The 20920-nt window shown below is 44.5% G+C and overlaps 1 protein-coding gene across 1 annotated transcript in view; it reads left to right on the plus strand.

Moving 5' to 3' along the window:
* Positions 1–8649: 8649 nt before the first annotated feature.
* ZMIZ2 (zinc finger MIZ-type containing 2) overlaps positions 8650–20920 on the plus strand; it is a 108173-nt gene continuing 95902 nt past the window's right edge. The window contains exon 1 of the mRNA XM_048512435.1: positions 8650–8896. The gene's annotated coding sequence lies outside the window, so the exon portion shown is untranslated. The remainder of the gene's footprint in view (positions 8897–20920) is intronic.

Raw genomic sequence — 20920 nt, forward strand, 5'->3', positions numbered from 1 at the left:
TGCACACCCCTCCCCCCGTCCCCTTGGAGCTACGCCTCTGGAATTTTCTACTGGTAACATGGTGTCAACTGCATTTAAATTGTTAATGTTCCTTCTGCCAATTTTCACTCCACCTTTATCTAACTCTAATCCATCTTTCCTTATAATACATTCTGCATATAGATTGAAGAGTTAGGGAGATAAACTATATCCTTGTCTGGCACCTTTGCCAATTAGAAACCATTTTGTTTCTCCATATTCTGCCCTAACAGTTGCCTCTTGTTTAGAGTACAGGTTACGCGTCAAAACAATCTGTAATCTTTGAAACACAAGCCAGTTTTCTTCTGAAATTCTCTCATATACTTCAGTCACCAATGGGATATCACACTTTATTGCTTCTTCCTTTTCTGAATATCTGGCATTTCTTTTTCCTTACATGGTAACAGTCTTTGCTATAAGATTTGGAACATCACTTTAAACACATGATCCAGTTGTTACTGCAGTCTTTGACATCTCCTTCTTTCAGAACTAGAATGTACACTGAACATTTCCATCTTAAGAACTAGCCTGCTGGATCAGACCGGAGTCCATCTAGTCCAGCATTCTGCTACTCGCAGTGGCCCACCAGGGCCATTGTTTTGTTTTCCATATTTCCATATTCCATCTTCTGGGCCATTGTTTTGTTTTCCATATTTGTTGGCATATCCTTGTTAAGATTTTGATGGAGTCTGATTCTGTGGCTTGGAATAGCTCTTTTTATAGCTACTCCTGGAGATTTCTTTCTTCTAACTGCTCTCAGCACAACTTTCATTTCACTTTCTAAAACTGTAGATTCTTCTTCAAAAGATTCTTCTGGGAAGGAACCTGTCCTCCTTTCATCAGATATTTATACCCTTTTTTCTCCCTTAAAACAGCTTATGATCAGTAGGGCATAATGCCACTTTATCTTCATAGCGATCCTGTGAGATAGGTTAGTGTGACAGGCTCAAAGCCACTCAAGCAAGCTTACATGGCCCAGTGAGGATTTGACTTGGGTCTCTCAAATTCTAATCTAATACTCTACCCACTACACCACACTAGTTTTGCTATTGCAGAATGAATACAACATACATCAGGTAGATAAGAGCCTTCAGAAAGGTACACTGGGGTGGGAAACCTCAGGCTGTAAAAAACAGGGGTGTTACAAATAACAGGACAAATGTATCCAGCTTCATCCATCAAATGTTGGAGTTAAGCCTGCGTTTCCTCTTGGTGGGTACCCGACAGCTACATATTAAGTATTATCAAGTTAATACAAAAATGAGAGTGGGCCGGAAGGGATCCCTGAGCCAAACAATTATAAAATGCAATCCAGTGGGAATTGAGAAGTATTCCAGGAAGATGTAGGCCTTACTGTACATAACACAGAACAGGGAGTCGCTACATTTCTTTTGCAAATGGCTAGGTAACTAGTACTGGAGAACCGCCTTCTGCCTGAAGCTGTATCTACATAGGGTGGGCCTCCAACATCTATATACTCATGCAGATGAAGAGGCCATCACACTGAAGATCTGGTTGCAACCAGTTTTTCTGGAAAAAGTAAAACCTTTGTCTCACACCAGAAGGCTAGTGGAGTCTGGGAATCCAGATCAACTGGAAAGGATCTGCTGAGGGTTCTCAACAGCTGAGACCAGTTAGGTGGAGTCTTTTCACTAGCGCCATGGCTACAGACGCCAGGCCTTAAGGAAGTCTGAAGTTTCTTCTATATTCAGACCTTTGGAGACAGGAAACGGAGGAGTGTGTGTACATAGATAGTTTGTATGTGTGACTTTTGACTTTTATACTTTGTTGTGAGAGTTTAATGACCATTTTATCATTACCCATTTTTTAAAAAAATGGCATTTCAGTAAATAAAAAAAATCAAGGTTGTGCTACCTGTGTTGAATGCTAGAAGAAATAGTTTATAGTGTTCCAGAGTAGCAAAACTGGGTTTCCCACTGACGAGGAAGAAACTCTGGTTCCCTTACCTATGGATCTGTTTGATATGTCTATTTGAAAACATAGGTTTGCATTGCCACATGAGAAAGTGTAAGCACTGCATATGCTAATTATGTTTTTTTAAGTATACACCTGAAAATGTAAGTGAAGCTGTTTTAGTGCATTTATTTTATTTTTATTTATTTATTTTTTAGACTTGTATACCACCCAACCCCCAAAGGGCTCATTTAGAGTGTGGGGGACTTCAGGTTTTGTCCCTGCTGCTATTTCCCTTTATTTTCTTCTCAGTCTACATATACAACTTGTTTTTACATGTATAAATAAATAGTAAATCCAAGATAGCAGAAAATTCTGCAGTTGTTTCCCCATTGAGTCATTTTTTTTCTTTCTCTCTCTTTCCTCCAAAGGAAATTGACCTGCAAAGGTGCCCTGAATACTCTATCATCTGGACAAATTTGAACAAAATAGTAATGCAAGCAAGCCAGAACAATATTCTGTTTGGGGGGGGGGGAGCGGGTAACTATGTTAACTGGAACAGGAGAATGCAGTTTTCTTAATCAGAACAGCCCTGCCAGTATGTGAATATAAACGTATCTTGTGAACTGGATAATCAGAGAGATATACGGCAGCAACAACTTCCGTGATGCAGGGAAGAAGAAGAAGAGTTTGGATTTATACCCCTGAATACCTCTCCTGTAAGGAGACTCAAGCTCCTTTCCCTTTCTCTCCCCACAACAGACACCTTGTGAAGTAGGTGGGGCTGACAGAGTCCCGAAGAACTGTGACTAGCCCAAGGTCACCCAGCAGGAATGTAGGAGTGCGGAAACACATCTGGTTCACCAGATAAGGGAAAACTGTTGCCTTCATTAGAAGCGATGTGCCCACTACAAATGCACGAGCCACCTTACATCAAGTCAGTCCTTGGCAGTGGTGGGATCCAAAAATTTTAATAACAGGTTCCGATGGTGGTGGGATTCAAACAGTGGCGCCGCCGCACACACGCACCTCCAGTCCCTATTGGGCAGGGAGGTTGCTTTAGTAATCCCTTCTTGGCACTCAGAAAAAATTAGTAACAACTTCTAGAGAAGTGGTGAGAACTGGTTGGATCCCACCTCTGGTCCTTGGGCTATCAACGTCAGTATTGTTGACTCTTACTGCCAGCATCTCTCCATAGTCTCAAGTGGAATTCTTCTACATCAGCTACTACAACATCTGTAACCAGAGTTGGTGGGGGTGGAACCCTGGACCTTTTGCGTGTCAACAGATGCCCTATCAGGGAGCCACAAGTATCCCCATCCCTAGTTGCCCAGTTCACACGTTACGTTGTTAGTGTTGGCGTGTGCCCTAGGAAGATCAAAACTACGAATGACACTCAGGGACAGGCTTGTGTGGTGTTCTTGTTGCCAAGGGAGCTCGGCTGCAAAAGGGTTTCCACACAGTAGGTCTGCTTGTACTTCCCCTAGCCCACAGATCCAGCAGTGTCCAGGTCCTTTTCAATCTTTTTTAAAAAAACAATGCCATATGATTATATCGATATACCATAGAAACAATATATGTAACAGGTTCAGTGAATAATAAAACATTATAATATAGAAAAAAGAGATATTTATTGGCAGCTAAAAACAGCACACAAATAGGGACCTTAATAGCCTATATTATAGATGTACAATTTCCCCAAATGCTGGGAAAGCTGGGGGGAAAACATGATTTCCAACAGGATTGAACCCAGGGCAGATTACTTGCATGGAGATTACCACAAACACAATGTATGAACAAACCTGTATTCTTAAACACTTGCAGGTTAAACAGCTATGACATGCAGGAGCACAAAAACCTGGCTACCAACGTTCCCTCCTTAATAAAGGCTTAACCTCCTTGGCATCATTAGAGACAAGGAAAATTTATGTATGGGGTTTAAAAAAATTATCGGGCTCTGCGTTGGGATTAAAAGCAAATCCTACACCTGAAAAGGCCGAAGCCTTACTGGAGCAGGGAATGATTGTTTGGGGTGTGATGGCTGCAGGGAACTACAAAGTTAGACAGGCAGTAGTAGCTTGTTCAGAAGCATGAATCCAGAGGCCCACAAATGTCACCTTCTGAAGGTAGGTATGAGGTTCATGTATGGGGCAAAAGATAAAAGAATAGGAGAAGCTATGCCAAAGAAAAAAAAGTGGCACTATTTCTGAGTTTGCCTGTTTCCTCTTGGCTGTGGATCTTCTCATTTGCTTTCTAGCAGACAAAGGGATCAAGAGTCTGCAGTTTAGGATTAACCATTTTAACACTAAAGAGCTGCAAGTGAGAGGGGAGAATTCCCTTTGAAAGTGTGGTGTCTCCAAAATAGCTCTGGAGAAAATGAAAAGCCTCAAGAGAATCTGAGAATGTGGGATCAATGGGGCCTACTTAGGATGAGGAGCCAACTTCCTTCTGGCTTGCTCTTGAGGGCATAATTGGAGTCAGCATTTCTTCTTGCGCTGAGTGTTTGCCATTTTCCTCTTGTGCTTACTGTAGTGTTGATTTTGTACTTTTTGTAATCTGCCTTCTGTGTCTGTGTGAAAGACTATAAATTACTCCTTTTTATTGGCTTTGTTTTTATTTGTTCCTATTTTGTTGTTCCTATTGGCATGCTTTGTTGTGTGGTTTTTACTGTTATCTACATCATTCTGTTTAGTTGAAAGGTACCTGTAGCAGGTATGGAATGACAATATACATATTTCTCCCAAATATCAATAAATATGAATACTTGTTTATTTATGTCCTGCTTTTCTCCCCAGTGGGGACCCAAAGCAATTCACATCACTCTCCTCCTCCCTCCTGTCTTATCTCACCAAAGACCTGCCTCATAATAGGTCGAAGCCAGGAAATTTTGAGAAACACAGGGACCAGAGATCAAACGTCATTCCAAGCAGAAAGTTTTGCAGCCAAGCGGGGATTTGAACCTGAGTTTTCCAGGTCCCAGTCCAACACTTCAATCAACATACCATGCTGGCTGTCTTGCGTACTTGCAGCCCAATTCTACAGTTGGGGCTGAGCCTTGTTTAATTCAGTAGGGCTTAATCCCATGTAAAATTGTATGGGGGAGGTAATATTAGCATTTATCACTTTTATTTTTCAAGATATGAAAATGCTTTGATCTCTTAAAAATTACTTGAAGTAGGTAATAATTATTAATATGTTATCAATGGAGAATGGAGGATTCAAGATATTATGAGTGGTGCATACAGCCTGACAATTGGCCAAATGGCACCTTACCTGAGCTGTTCTGGCCCATGGAAACTGGTGCAGGGGAGAAGGCTGAAGCCCCCCTTTCTCCCGGTACCATGGTCCCAGTCTGAATCAGGCTCCAGTGAACTTGCAAACTTTGTTTCCAGGCAGTAATGTTTGGCTGTAAACTGATCAGTAGGGCATAATGCCATCCTCCAAAGCAGCCATTCTCTCCAGGGAAACTGATTATAATAGCTGGATATCTCCAGTTGCCTCCTGGAAGTTGGCAGCCCTATCCCAGACAAGACTCTATAGCCCAGTGATGGCGAACCTTTTCGAGACCGAGTGCCCAAACTGCAACCCCAAACCCACTTATTTATCGCAAAGTGCCAACATGGCCATTTAACCTGAATACTGAGGTTTTAGTTTAGAAAAAACGGTTGGCTCCGAGGCATGCGTTACTCTGGAGTAAGCTTGGTGGTAGTCGGTGGCTTGGCTTTGAAGCAACACAATGCAACTCTTTAGCAGGGTGAATCACAACCCTAGGAGAGTTTGCTTGCTCAGAAGCAAATACATTGCCAACAACCGAGCTTGACTCTGAGTAAAGGATCATGCTTTAGTTCTTTGCATGAAAAGTGGTGGGGTTTAGCAACAGCTTAACAGGGTTACCCGACACTGCTTCCCCAAAATTAGCAACTAACTAGAGTTCAATTCCGATTCAGTTCTTGTGAAATTTTGCTGGAAGACCGGAGTTTCTCTTGATATCTCAGCGAGGTAGCTAAATTTGCATGTATGCTGGCTTCATGCCATGCCACCGTAAGAGAAGAACCATGTTGGGACCAAGAGCCAGACCACATGAGGGGGGTGACCGCATTAATAATGCTAGCAAGCTGATATATTTTTTGTTATTGGATTTCTGTCTTATTGGTGGATTTCTGTACAAATTCCGATTTTTCTTTTGGTTATTGTTCTTCCTTTTTCTTCAATATACATTTCCTTCTCTCACTCTTTTTTGCTAGCAGCCTTTCATGTAGCCTGTAATAAAACTGACTGACTGGCTTCCCCAAAACTAGGTCTTAGGTTTAATGCTAATAATTGAGCCCAGCGGCCCAGGCCAGCCTAGATGTGGGGGGGGGGGCGATTTCCCCCCCACATGATGAACTCTGTTTGTGCGTGCCCACAGAGAGGGCTCTGAGTGCCACCTCTGGCACCCGTGCCACAGGTTCGCCATCACTGCTATAGCCAAATGTCACATCTAATTCAACTCCAAGCTCAGTGCAGAGGAATAAGTGGTGCCCGGGTATCCTGGATCAGCTGTGTTTTTGTAGTATTCAACCCTTAGACTTGGTCATTTCCCCACAAGCTGTTCATAACCTAAAGAGTGTTTTGAAACAGGAAGCAACCAAATGGCTCCAGCTTATCTTTTATTCATGGGGACTGCTTCTGCAGGGTTCACAGCTACCCCAGGGTATGTGACGGGTATTGTTCATGTGCTCTTGTATTGCAGGACAACATGAATAGTTGTGCTGACTTCACAAGAATATCCTTCTGTTAAAAAAATCATACCTAACTTCATATTGATTACACTCTTAAACCTTCTGTTTTTAAACAGCACTTGGGAAACAGAGACCTGCTTAGTTTCAAGACTGAATCCATCAGATTCCAAGCCTGTAGCTCTCTCTGCTACTGAACTTCATTAACTGCCTGCCACTGTATCTGAGAGCCCTTCAAGGTTTGTGAGTACATTATGCACACATAAAGGGGCCTGTTTGCTACCTTGGTTGGCACCAAGATCTAAAGCGAAACCCTCCAAGCATTCTAGACCTGAAGGAAACTGTAGCAGATACCCACAAGAACAAGCCTGCCATCAGAGAGCATCAGAACTGATCTATTAAGACCTGGGTTCAAATCTCTACTCCACTGTGAAGCTCTGAGGCGTTCTGGGGTCAATGATTCTCTTACAGACTATCTTATTGGGAGGCTAAACTTTAGGACAGAAGCACATATGTTGCTCTGAACTTTTTGGCAGAGACGCAGGACAAATGTAGATACCTGACATGTGACACTTGTCTTATAATGAATCCAGTGCATATGCACATACATATCTTTTTGTAGTAGATGAAACAGAGACAGGGTGTAGTAGAGGGTTTAGCCTGTGTTATGTACTCTCTGTGTGTAATTATATACACAATATTGGGCAGCATAGATTAAATGCAAAACATCTAAATAGTGCCGCATTCAAGTAGGCTGTGGATCCTAGCAGGATGCAATAGTTTGTTAGCACTTCCCAAGCAGGTTTTTCCCAGACATATTCTCAGCAATCCTTATAGCAACACTGTAAGGTAGGTCACTACTGCTGTTTTCAAATGGTAAGTCAAGCAAGCCCTGTGCAGCACAATCCTAAGCAGGGGAATATTGTTGTGGTGTAATCGCTAAGCCGATGATCTGAGAAATGCCCTGGTTTAAATCTTGCCTCTACAAGGGACTCGACCAGGTGGCAAAGAAATTGCTCAGCCTCAGTGTCCTATCTGCAATATGGGAATAACAACATTGGACTGTTTTGAAACAAGACAGCATTTGGAATGCCGAAAGCGCTGTCTAAGTGTAAAGTCCTAATGGTAGGTTTCCACTCTGAGCCCTCTCCGTCTGCAATCGGGGGATCTGTGCCGGTCTGCCTTCCAAGGCTGTCTGGCAACAAGATAATGCGCCCATTTCAGCACTATATAAATGCAGAGGAGGTGGAGGAAGAGGTTGACCCCCGATGCGTGGCCTAGGACCGCCGCTTCCCCTTGTGTCCCTCGCTCGGGGAGTTCCAGGCGGACGCTGGCCCAGTCTCCCCCCGGCGGGGGTGTGCGTCTCCAGCTGGTTCGCAGAAGGGCTGCAGTATCTTTCCCCGAGCTGTGATGTGATGCAACCTCCCAAGCAAGCGTGGCCCCCTCCCTTTCCCCCTCCCCGGTTGCTTCCAGCCACCGTCCTCTGGCACGAAGCAGCAAACGAACCGCCTTGTAATCTTTGCAGCGGGGGGAGCGCATGGAGGAGACCAGAGTGAGCCATTCCCCTTTTGTCTGCCTCTCTCTCTCCCCCCCCCCCTTCCCTTCCCCATCTGGGAAGGGCTGCAACAGCAAGCCCAGGCGAAGCCCCAGCAAGGAGCGACAGCCAGAGCTCGCCCCCAACTCCACCCGGTGCAGCCGCGTTCCTGCGCGCGCGGCGAGGCGAGGGTCCCCTCTCCCCGCTTGCTTTGCCTTGCCCACCTCCCTCCGAGCCAGGCGATAGGAGCTCTATTGCTCTCGCCTAAGCGGCCGAGGGGGAGGGCTCAGGCAATGCATATTGATGAGCCAGCCGAGGCTCTATTGTGCAATTGGAGCCGCGAGGTGGAAGCGCAGGCAGGATGGAGGCGGGGAGCCGCGATGCGCTCGTAGGTTGGTGGCTCCAGTAGCAGCCAGCAGCAGCAGCAGCAGCACCCAGAGGAGGAAGGCGGAGGAGGAGGAGGAGGAGGAGGAGGAGGGCGGCGCGGGGCTTTGTTAGTTTGCACACGCTCGCCCAGGCAGCCGCGATGGAGCAAGGGCAGGGAGCGCTGTAAGGAGAACGGCCGGAGGACGCCCGGAGACGCGCGCGCCACGATCCCCAGGAGGAAGGACCCGGCACGGCAGCGCGGCTCGGAGGGGCCCTCCCCTCTCCGCCAGGCTGAGCCACCGAGAGGCAGAGAAAGGCAAGGGCCATTTTCGCCGGCTCGCAAAAGGTAGGCGCCTCGGCTGGCTCTGGCGAGCCACGAGATCCTGCTGGGGAGGCGGCGAGCGTGGCCAAGGCTGGCTGGCTGGCGCTTCGGGGACAGGCGAGGCGCAGGATCCGCGCTTTGGGATCCGGGCTGGGGTGGGAAGGAGAGAGAGCGGCATCTGTCCCCGGAAGGGCAGGGAGATATTTTAGGTTTAAAGCCCCGATGATCCCCTCCCACCCCTGGAAAACGCTTTCGGATTTCTCTAATGCTGTTGGCACCGGCAGCTCGCTGGATTTCCGCGCTGTTCCGGCGAGTGGGAGAGTTGCCTGGCACCGGGAGGGAGCGACCCTTTTCTTGGGGGTACCCAGCCCAGCCAAGCTGCCATGTTTTATTGTTGATGCTTTAGAAAAAGAAAAAAGAGGAAGGGTATTTTTGTGGTGTTAATTATTAGCTTGGTGTTTTTTTGGCTAAGCCGTGCCAAGGCAAAGTGGGTCTCTATGGCAACAGAAGCGGATGCCACGGGAGATGTGGGCACGATGTGGCACCTGCCATAGGAGATGTGGGCACGGGGGGGCGTGAGAGGCTGGGGGGGACTGTTTGCAAAGAGCACCTGCTGGCTGGCCAACTGCTTTCCTTGTGCCCTCCGGAGGGAGGGCATTACCCTTGGGGTTCTCTCCCAGACGGTGTCATTCTCACAGCATTGGGAAGTTGGAAAGGGAGCAGCCCGCACTGTTTTGGAGAGGCTGTGAATCCCACTCTAGATAAGATCCAGCCCTTTGGTTGTGCGCTTCAAGTGAGCTGGACTCTGGGAAGCTGATGCTGGAATAAATTTTGCTAGGGTTTAAGACGCTTCTCCACTCCTGTATCATTTTGGTCCTAGGGACGCAGTTCCCTTCCTTGACTAGGCCACAGTTTTGGGACTTTGGTTGAGAAGACTTCAATGCCAAAAGGGAAGGGGAGGGTGTCCTATCATCTGCTCCAGTGACAGTGACATTTATAAATGAACTGGGTGGGGGGGGGGTGTTTCATGGGGACATTTGTTTTTAACTTGCGGAGTGAGTGATCCTGTTTGTATCAGATTTGACCCTCTTTATTGGGTGGGGGGAGAGAAAAGGATGAAGGTCATTGGTGTGTGTGTAAGAGGCAACATTCCCTACTTCAAACCCACCACTTTTTAAATAAGCTTTTAAATACACTCTTGCTGATGGTCGGGAGGGTGGTGGCGGAACAGGAAGGGGTCAAAACATCCTCGTCAGAACTGTCTAAAAATTCTTGGCCAGTCTACACTCAAATTTGCAACGTTCCAATTCATGTCTGTTAGCTAGATCTTTCCTTTTTTGAACGCTCTTTAAAGCGCAGGTTCTTTGGTTTCAAGAGTGGGGGCTCCCCTCCCTCTGCTTCTGTACAGATCTTGGTCTGCTAGTGTGAAGGGCTGTGAGCTCCACAGCGGGTGCCAGATGTTTTCTGCCACCATTCTGTTTTCTGGCATTTTGCTTTATTGGTCTGGGAAGCTGAAAGCCACCAAGGGAAAGAGCATCTTCTTTAGGTTGCCGGCCACTTGAGACGCTCTTGGCTTCTGTAGGCGCTGCTAGGCTGTCTGGGTCAGAGTATTTCTCAGCGTTTCTTGTAACTTTACTGGAGAAGAACAGCCAGTAAGTAGGAATACCCAGTCAGGGAACTTTACAGATGATCAAAAATGGATGGGTCTGTCTTTGATGTTGATGCTCCCTTTTTCTTCAGGAGTTTTGCTAACCTCTGGTTTACCTGGAGAAGGGAGTGAGCGTGTGGCACAGGAAGTTTCTTGATTCTCTAAATATATAAGCATTCATGGTTCATGAGAGTTTGAATGAAGACAGAAACCAAAGAGCAGAGAATGGCTGCTGGTGTTGTGGTGATTCTGAGTAGCTAGTCCTTCCTCTTGCCCATTCTTCAGCTTTGGCGGTATGGTTTATTTGGCCAAGCTGCTGGTTTGTAAAGCTAGTGCGTGTGTGTGGCAGGGCGACCACAGCAATACTGGATCACCAGGATATGGAATAATCTGCAGTAAGTTTGTGGCCTGTTAGCTTTTTTTATTTGCAAGTTGAAGGTAACGGGCATGGTCCGCTCCTTGAGCAGAGGGTCTTGTTCTGTCTGCATGTCTGCCTGGAAAAACTGGAGCGGCCCAGTACTCTTACATTTTGGGTGGCGGGAGCTGAATAAAGGCTATATCTAAGGTTCCTTTTGGCTCTTTAAACTTTTAAAAGGGGGAAGAAAATGGTGGAATATGCAAGTGTTTGTATGGAAGAGTCAGATTCATAGACAGCTTGCAAGAGTATTTGCCAATTACATGAGCTACAAACATCTGTGCCTTTGGCCATTTTCTCTTCACTTCCTTAACCAGTAACTTAAAGACATAAGGGAAGAGGAAGATGGGCTTAGAGGGGGGATTTTAATGTTTAAATACTAAGTTACTCCTTCTGCTCTGACAGTTTCTGTTCTATCTGAGGCCAGCTTTTTCAATTTTCAAGAAGTTGCATTGATGGTGGCACCTTCCAAGTTCATGGATCTCCTAGGATCCCATGGCTAAAAAACCCTATGTATCCTTGTTTGCAAGCAAGTTCTGTTTACTAAGAGGGCTGGTGTCTGTTCACAAGATTGGGCTGTCCTTTGTAATTTTCTCTCCTGTATTTTGAAGAAGCTGATTCATATGTTCTTAAACGTAACAGATTTCTTATGATTCTCCACTGAAGGTCCAAATGCTTTTCATCAAAAAGTACTGTTACTGTGAAGGAGGTGATATGAAGATTCTGTAATCTGGGATTACATGTAATACTAGTCAGTCCTGCAGCCATAGCGTGATTTTGGCTTTGTGGGACTGGAATCACAGTTTGATGTCTGCCTGTGTGCCTTCTTGCAGGATGGGTGTAATGGCTAGAATAGTAAACTGTTGAAATATGTGGTTAGGGAGATCCATGAAATACTTGCTTTTCTCTACCTTAATCTGCTGCACAGCGTTGTTGTGAATGAAAGTGCAAAGCCAAGAAAAAGGAAGCCCTGAATTTCCTGGAGGAAGATTGGAATAACAATGTCATGAGTATATTAACACACGTGGAACATTAGGGGTTGGATCCTACCAATTATTTAGCTAAGCATTTGACAGAAGGGGTTTTGCTCATGTTATACATCTGGAACAAGCGAAATGTTGTCTTAAAAAGCATTTCACTTATTTTTTAAAAAAGTTTTTCAATTAGATTTTTTAAAGCCCTTGATGAGGATTTTTTCCCCTCCCACCAAATGTTTGGGGCAATTTTTTGGCTTTCACATTTTTTACAGTAGGAAAGGCAGGGTATATATATTAGCTTTCACTGTCACCTTAAGTAGACAGTCTCCATTGTAGTTGGAGGAATTAGCTGGAGACAAAGAGCAAGAAGGGGTAACTGGAATCAATAAGTGATGTATACCAGGAGAGTTCTGGATGAAAACTCTCAATTGACCTGATAAGAAAATAGCAAAACAAGAAATATATTGTAAGTAATGAACATATGCACACAAAGCATGCAGTAGCTGGCTAAGAGAAAGGGGGAGAGTTGAATAGGGTTTCAGGGATGGGTGATAGTTGCTAGTCTTGAAGTGACTTCTATGGAAAGCAGTGCTAAAGAGGAAAATGGCCAGTGTTTCAAAGAGCAAAGGAAAGAGCCCCCACACAAGTGGGTTGCATGCACAGATCCAGAACACACACACACACACACACACACACACACACACACACACACACACACACACACACACACACACACACACACACACACACACACACACACAGTATAAATGGGCAAGGGACCAATATTTATACCCCATAATGGGTTCTGAGGCAGTGTGAGGTAAATTGGCAGGAGAACCAGGAACAAAGAATTGATTGATTTTCCAGAATTCCAACAAAAAGATGGGAGAGGCTTTGTGAGTTGTCAGGCCCCAAGATAATTCCTTGACTATTCTCTTGAATACTAATTGAGTGTTGGGATGGGTGCAGATAAAGTAAGTAATGGTCTACTCAGAGTGCTGATTAAATCACCTTAGGGTGACACAATGGAGATTATCTAGCCCATTGTCTGGCCAGCCACACCTTAGGACCAGGTGAAAAGATCAGTGGCCAACAGGCTTCTTGCCCAGGCTTAACACACAAGATGGACCTCAGAACCTTCTGAGGAGCATCCATTTTGTGAAGAACAGAATCCAGCTGTTATGCCAGCCTTTGACCTCTATGGCACCTTTTAGAGGAAGAGGGGTCTGACGGCTTATAATACCCAACCAAAGATGACAGTAACTGCTGCTCTCCAGGAACAAAAGGGGAGGGGGCTCAGCCAACTGCAGCAGGAAGGGAATTGACCAGTTTGCTGCACCTTGGTTTTCAATGACAACGGCGAATTATCAATAAAGTGAAGAAATTAAGAAAACGTTAGGGCCCTTAACGTCTTGGGAACAGTGTAGTTGGATGGCAACCATTTTAATTAATAAATAAAGTTGAAAATAAAGAATTGGGGGGCGGGAATGGTAATATGTAGGAGACCCTAATTGGGCATACGGATCTGTTTTTGTGTCTTTTGTTAATTCTACTGAATATTGTCTGTCTAGTAGGAGTGCAGAATTAGGCTGAGTGCAGAAACTACAGTGCTTTCTCTGAACCAAATAACTCGCCAAAATGATGATAATTAGACTTCGGTGCTTAGAGCCTTAATAAATAGATAGCTCTTGTTGCAAGTCTGAACTGTTGTCTCCCTGTTCTGATCATCTGTTTGTTTAAAAGGAAAGAAATAAATTAGCTAATATTGAGCACATTGTTACAAACATCCAACTAAAGATTTTGCTTGTTCTTTCAACCTCACCCAACCTCTCTCCATACTGTAGTTCCTGTCTTGTTAGATCTACTCCCTAAGAACAATGCTTGTCTTCATTTATGGTCTGAGATCTTCAGCTATGTTCTGAGAAACCTAAGTAGGACAAGAGAGGTGCACAATAGCAATAGTGATTTGTGTAGCCACTCTGGAATTTAATTTGCAAAGCACACTGGGCAGAGATTCAGTTCAGTTAAAACTTAACAGGATTTTGTGCTGGAGAGTTTGGTATCCAGCCTTACGGAACAAAGTTCCATCTCTCAGGTTTGGGCAGGGCTTGGAGCCAAACTGCACAATTGGCAGTCTTGTGTATTGTACCTGTTGTTGTACTGCACACACTTCAGCTATGGTGAGGAAACAAAATATTTCTTTCTCATCTGGTATGTCCCCCTTGCACATGTGGTCTTATTGATGCTCGTGTCTGGCTTTTCCTCTTGGTATTATGAGTGCTTTTGTAGAACTGATAGGTTTTGCATAATGCTTGACTGAGATATGGCAGAGAAGTGGGATATAAGGTTGTTAACTGATGGAAGAGGGACCTGTTCTGACTGCCACCTTGTCTCTGAATGCTGTACAATTGGCAGTAACTGACAGGTGGAAGTCCCTCCCCCCCGTAAAACTACAGTAGCAGGGAACAGTAAAACATCTGGCAACTTTAGCAGGATGTATTCCATTACTTCCATTCTGGAGTATCTGACTATACCAGTGGTGGCGAACCTTTGGCACTCCAGATGTTATGGACTACAATTCCCATCAGCCCCTGCCAGCATGGCCAATTGGCCAGGCTGGCAGGGGCTGATGGGAATTGTAGTCCATAACATCTGGAGTGCCAAAGGTTCGCCACCACAGGACTATACCCTTTTCCACCAAAAGAACTCAGGAGATGTGTGATGTAACCACCACATCTTCCTGGACCTTCTTCATGGTGCAGTGCTTCCCCAGGGTCCTAGAGCTTGCCATTCCTTCCCCTTCTGATTCTCCAATAGGTTTTAGAATGTTATTTAAATGCTACTTTCATCCAAATCATTATTTCCCATACTGGTAAACCTAGAACTTTGAAAAAAAAAAACCATTTATATTGCACTGGACAGCTAGTTTTTCTATAGTTTTTCCTATAGTTATGCCCGCCATTTTCCTCCCCATTCAGTACGCTTCATGCCGCTGCGGGGAAGAAAATGGCTATCACTTGGCACACAGCTACACAGAGTTTGACTCCTCACCCCTCCTTGTCCCTCAAGCAAAATCTCTGCAACAAAGAAACAAGATCTTTTCCCCTAATAACCTGCTATGCCAAAAGCCACTATCTGTGTTTCAGAACAGATCCCTTTCCAGAGTTGCAGAAAACAATTGTCTTTTTCCACATTACTGAGATGAAAGTGATGCTTGGAATGGAACGGATGTCAGTTGTTTTAAATAAATGCGCCTCTGAGGTATGCCACCTTTTAGCCCTTCTTTAGTTTGTGCCAAGTGGGCCTCCATTGCTGAGTCTGTATGTGTCAACAAAAGCCACCACTGAAGGTCACTTAATGCAGTTCAGTTATCCTGTAACATTCTTATCAATTTGCCCTGTAGCTGTGAGGGGAGAGTAACATTAAGCCGTCAGCCCAAGATGGTGACTATATCTTCAAGCGTTTCATGGCATAAAGAGAAGATGTAGCCACCTTTCTCTTCACTGGGTCTGTTGCCCAGTTTTATCTTTTATGCCTTCTGAGAGGCAACATCAGAGCCCTAAGCAGGCAGGAAAACATGACTAGGTGGACCAATAGAGGCAGAGCAGGAACTGCCCCTTCTGTTTCTTGGTCCTCAGTAGATTAAATGAGCAAGTACAGTTTCTCTTGACGTGGAACTCAGAAGTAGTAAAAGTTTCATCTCTTTAGTTTCTGTGTGTCAGTTGAAGGCAGAAGAGCAGGACCTAGTCGTGGGCTTTCAAGAATCTGGCAACTGTTTAAGCAGCTTAAAAGAGTGGAAGTCAACAGGTTTCTTTTTTCCTCACACTTTCAGCCGGCCCTTGTTGGTTGTGGTCTGATTCATAATGAGGTTAGATATTGTGAATATGGAACCAGTAGGTTTTTCTTATTATTTTGAACAATTTTACCCTTCTAGGGGGCTGGACTAATGTGTGGGGGAGAAATTTGGAGTACAGTTCTGAGAACATTTTCCTGGAAGTCAGCCCCATTGATTAGAATAGGACTTACTTCCAATGAGTCACAGATCCCAGTATCAATTAAAAACTTGTCTAATTTTCAATCCATTTATGAGCCATCTCTGAAGTGCTCTGGCCATTTCAAACAGTGCTACACTTCTCTCCGCCTTCCCCACTGCCTTTTTAATGGCACATTAATTTTCAGCTTTAAAAAAAATGTTATCGCTTCACAGCGATCCAATTTATCCAAATGCTAGTGATATAACAGTTCAGTGGTACATCACTAGCATTTGGATGCATTGGATTTTCTATGGTGCTCCAGCAGTACTCTTAGAACATTTTTTAACAATCAGAAAAGGCTAAAAAAAAAAAACGCCGGGGAAAAGTGGTCCTTTCGGATGTGCTGCAGTCATTTTAAACAGCATGCCGCAGTGATTCAGAAGCGCAAGAATAATGGGCGAAAGCAGTGTTAATTTTTTTAAAAATGCCTGAGCCCCAAGATGCCAATGGGACAAAAGCAGTTTTGTCTGAAAAGGTAAAAAAAAGAGAAGAGGGTCTGTTAGCAGCCAGGAGCCAAAATGGTTGCATCTGAAATGTCACCAAAAATCCGTTAGCAACCAGCTACTCAAACGGATTATAAGGGCAGTTTGAAAGACGCCTCTGTGTAGGCCTGCATGTTGTAATGTACACCTGTTGAAAGTCAGTTTCAGTCACTCTCAGGAGAACCATCTTCAGGTGACCATGACTGCTAAGACGGTTCATTTTCCATTCTTCCTTATTCTGCTTACCTGGAAGTTAATTACCTACATGTGAATAAAAGTCAGTAAAATAGAAAGATGCTTTGCTGCATACTTTTGAGTCAAGATGCTTTTGTCTTTGCTGCACGGGTAGAATTCTGACCAAGATAGGTTTGCACTTGTTCAAGGTCTTGGGGCCTCTGGGCTGTTGAGCTTTTCCTTGAATATTGATCAGCCCTGTCAGGATAGGGCGGTATAAAAATCTGACAAATAAAAGAATAAAAAATAAATAGTGATGCTCTTGTGGCAGTTTATGAGGGTCTGTAGTTCTGTGGTAGAGTATCTGCTTGGCTTGCAAAAGGTCCCAGGTTCAAGAGCTGTTATCTCCACTTTAAAGGTTTCAGGTAGCACAGATGAGAAAGACCTGAATCTTTGAGATCATTGTAGTACTGCGATAGGTGAATGAACCGTCTGATTTGGTATGAAGATACAAATTCTTCTGCAGGCTGGTGTTTTACCTCTACTTCTGCTTAGTGGTATCGTTTTCCTGTCAAATGCAGAGAGAGGAAGGAGAGAGATACAGGGGAAACATTAAAAATTAGCCATATCTCATATCTTATTGATTTCAGAAATTCAACACAAAAACCTCACTGACCTGGATAGCCCAGGCTGGTCTGATCTCATGAAGCTAAGCAGGGTCAGCCCTAATATTTGGGTGGGAAACCACCAAGGAGTACTCCGGTCATTATGCAGAGGCAGGAAATGACAAGCCATTACAGAGGGCAATAAATAATTAAAGCTGCAGAATCAACGGGGATGAGAAGGATTGGGCAGTGGCTTAGGGGTAGAGCTTCTGCTTTGTGTGCAGAAGGTCCCAGGTTCAATCCTCAGAATGTGGTACCTTCAGTTAAAAGCATCAGGTGATGTGGAAAACTTCTCCTGGAGATCTGACGCCAGTTCGACTAGCAACCTGTGGCTCTCCAGATGTTCATGGACTACAAATCCCATCAGCCCCTGCCAGCATGGCCAATTGGCATGGGAATTGTAGTCCACGAACATCTGGAGAGCCACAGGTTGCAGACCCCTGGACTAGATCATACAAGTCTCAATAGAGCAGTGGTCTAATTCAGTGAGGCAGCAAGATTCGAGTCCAGTAGTACCTTAAAGACTAAAAAGGTTTCCAGGCCATAAGCTTCCTTTTTTTAACAAGTATATTACTTTCCCAACAAAACAAATACATAAGAATGTACAACAAATGTTATTTCTTGTCCAGTTCTTAAAATTAAATTGGTATAAATCAGTTACCATAATTATCACATCACTATTTTCTCTTCTTAACTTCCCCCTCTTCTCGGGTTCCCTTGTTTCCTTGCAACTATTCTTTCCTGTGAAAACTTGTTATAAATAGCCCAAAATTGCCAGATTTCTTAACAGTAATTCCAATAATCAATTCTATATTCTCCATAGCTATCATAACCAAAACTAAACATATAAACTCGCCGTATACCCCACGTGCAGATGATCCTATCTCTTCACTATTCTTATCTTTGTAGATACTCGGTCGGAGTCTCGAGTCATTGTCAAATTTGTCCATATCTTGATTTTTCAAAAATCCTGTTTAATTCTATCGCTTTGTCTAAATCACAGATGTCGAACTCGCGGCTCTCCAGATAGTATGGACTACAGTTCCCAACATCCCCGCCAGCATGATGCTGGCAGGGGATTATGGGAACTGTAGTCCATAACATCTGGAGGGGCATGAGTTTGACACCTATTTCTTTAGTAGGATTTTCTTCAACTTTCCAGAGTGTTGCAAAGGTTATTCTTGCTGCTGAAATTATATGAAACAAAAATTTTCCATATCCTTTAGACATTTTGATATCAAAGCTTTTGAGAGTCACAGCTCCCATTGTGACATGCAGTGATAGAGCATCTGCCTGGTATGCGGGAGATCCCAGGTTCAATCCCTGGCATCTCCAGTTGTAGGTAATGTGCAAGTCCTTTGCCTGAGACCCTGGAGAGCCGCTACAAGTCTTGAGTAGACAATTACTGTCCTTGATGGACCAATGGTCTTATTCAATGCAGGCAGCTTTATTTGTGTACATCTGCTAGGAGTTGGTGCCACAGTCTGTTTTCATAGGGTTTGGCCATGACTTGTGAGAAGTGCCTTTTCTCTGAACTTGGTTCAGATACTAAGACTTGCTAGCAAGGGCTGTTTGCTCAAGCCCTATAAACATATCCTGCCAAGCCCATTTGCATGATGTACTCTTCTCTTTCCTTGGGCAAACTGGGGTTGTCCCTTTTTAACACATCCAGCACTCGGCCAGGTGCCCTCATACCTGCTTCCCTGGTGAGGTTGTTGTGTAGCCCTAGCATTGACTGAAATAGTTCACTAGGTAACTAGGTTAAGAACAGTGTCATCCACCCACTCGTTTATATAATGCTGGGCGGGCTGTTGGCAGAGACTTCTGAAGGTTGTGTTCTTTGCAGCAGTAACTACCCACAGTTGGTGGAGGTGAGGTAGAAGAAGTTCTGGTAGGTTGGGGCTGACTGTATGCAGGAAAAATGTTGCACTTTTTTTGGGGGGGGGGCGGGGGTGGAGCTCCCCTCATTGGTCCTGCCCTGTATTGTATTACTGGGTGTGAAGTAAACTTGTTACTATCTTCAGCACCTAGCAAACCAGGCCAGTTTGTAGAAGCTTAACACTCAGAGTGCTGGAAACCGAGTTCTTACTGCAGCATCTTGTCCTGAGAAAGACTATCACCTGCAATCTAAATGAGAGAAGCAGTGTGGGGTAGTGGTTGGTGTTGAACTTGGACAGGAGCACCTGGACTCAAATCCACATTTTGCCCTGAATTTCATTGGCAACACTGTCCTATGCATAGCTACACCAGTTTAAGTCTATTGTAGTCAGTGGGCTTGCAAAAGTAAAACTCTGTTTAGCACAGTGCTGTGGGTGACCTTGATGATTTACTTCAGTCTAAGACCACTGATTTCTACAGGGTTTTGTCTGGAGTAATTCTGTTCAGCGCTGCACAGTTATTCTCTTTCAGTCTAATCTACCTTACAGGGTTGTTGTGAAGTAAAAGGGCCATATATTATTACCCCAAGCTCCTCAATAAGAACAACAGATGAAAATGTAATCACCAGAAACAAATGCTTTGCTCTTGTGACTTTGTTGGTCAATATGCTTAAAGTCCACAAATTGCTTCAAACCGGTTTGCCGTGGTATGTGGAAAGGAGAAAAAGGAGCAGTATTTAATCTCCAAAAGTATACTCTACTCCCAGGAAAAATCAAACTTTTTTTACTCAACTGTATGCACTTTGTGTACAAAATTATTTTTTTTAAACCCTATGTACGCATTGCAAATACCAAGCTCTGAGGTAACAGCTCAGCCTCTCCCTCCCCATACACATGTCTGAAAAAACAACCCACAATCAGGTTAACTTTCAACTGGGTGCCCAAAGCACAGGCCACAAAGCCCAAGGCATATATTAATGGGCAGCCATCCTGTCCGTTCTGCTCAGTGTCCACTAAATGTTTTACTTTGCAGGCCTTGATTCTTACTGTTCTCCAGGTGTTGATTTCCTGGTGGCCTCCCACATTCCTTCATGTGAAAGCCCTTGTCACAGTGTCCTGAGGGTGAAAAAAGGGCAAGACTACGTCACACTGTATTGTCCAGTCTCTCAAAGAAGACACTGGTCACATCCAGATGTTCTCCTGCCCTCTTTGTAACCTGACCCTACATCTTGGCTGGGGCCCCAGGACTTCTGTTAAAGAGGTCCTATTGAGTAAAGTCTTATATTAACTGAAATCATACTTGTTTGTCAAAGTTTGAATTGGGGGAGCCTGATTTTCTGACATATTACAGGGTATACAGGTTCAATCTAGCTTACCTTGTGTTCAGATGTAACATAACTACTTGTGAATTGCAGGCTCTCCTCAATTTCTGTGTGTGTGTGTGTGTGTGTGTGTGTGTGTGTGTGTGTGTGCTGTGACCATTTATTTATTTATTTACTTCATTTGTGCCCTGCCTTTCTCTCCAATGGGGACTCAAAAGTGACTGGCATCATTCTTCTGCCCTCCATTTTATCCTCATAGCGACCTTGTGAAGTAGGTTGGGGTGACTGTGTATGGCTGCCTTAAGGGCACTCATGGTAGAGTGGGAATTCAAACCTGGATCTCCCAGGTTCTCCAACATTCTGACCACTAAATGAAATTGGCCTGCTAACGCCAAACTGGATCAGGACCACATTACACATGGAAAAGCGGCTTCAGCCTTGCTCCATTTTCCTT

Source organism: Sphaerodactylus townsendi, linkage group LG12 (genome assembly GCF_021028975.2).
Source record: "Sphaerodactylus townsendi isolate TG3544 linkage group LG12, MPM_Stown_v2.3, whole genome shotgun sequence".
Classification (NCBI taxonomy): domain Eukaryota; kingdom Metazoa; phylum Chordata; class Lepidosauria; order Squamata; family Sphaerodactylidae; genus Sphaerodactylus; species Sphaerodactylus townsendi.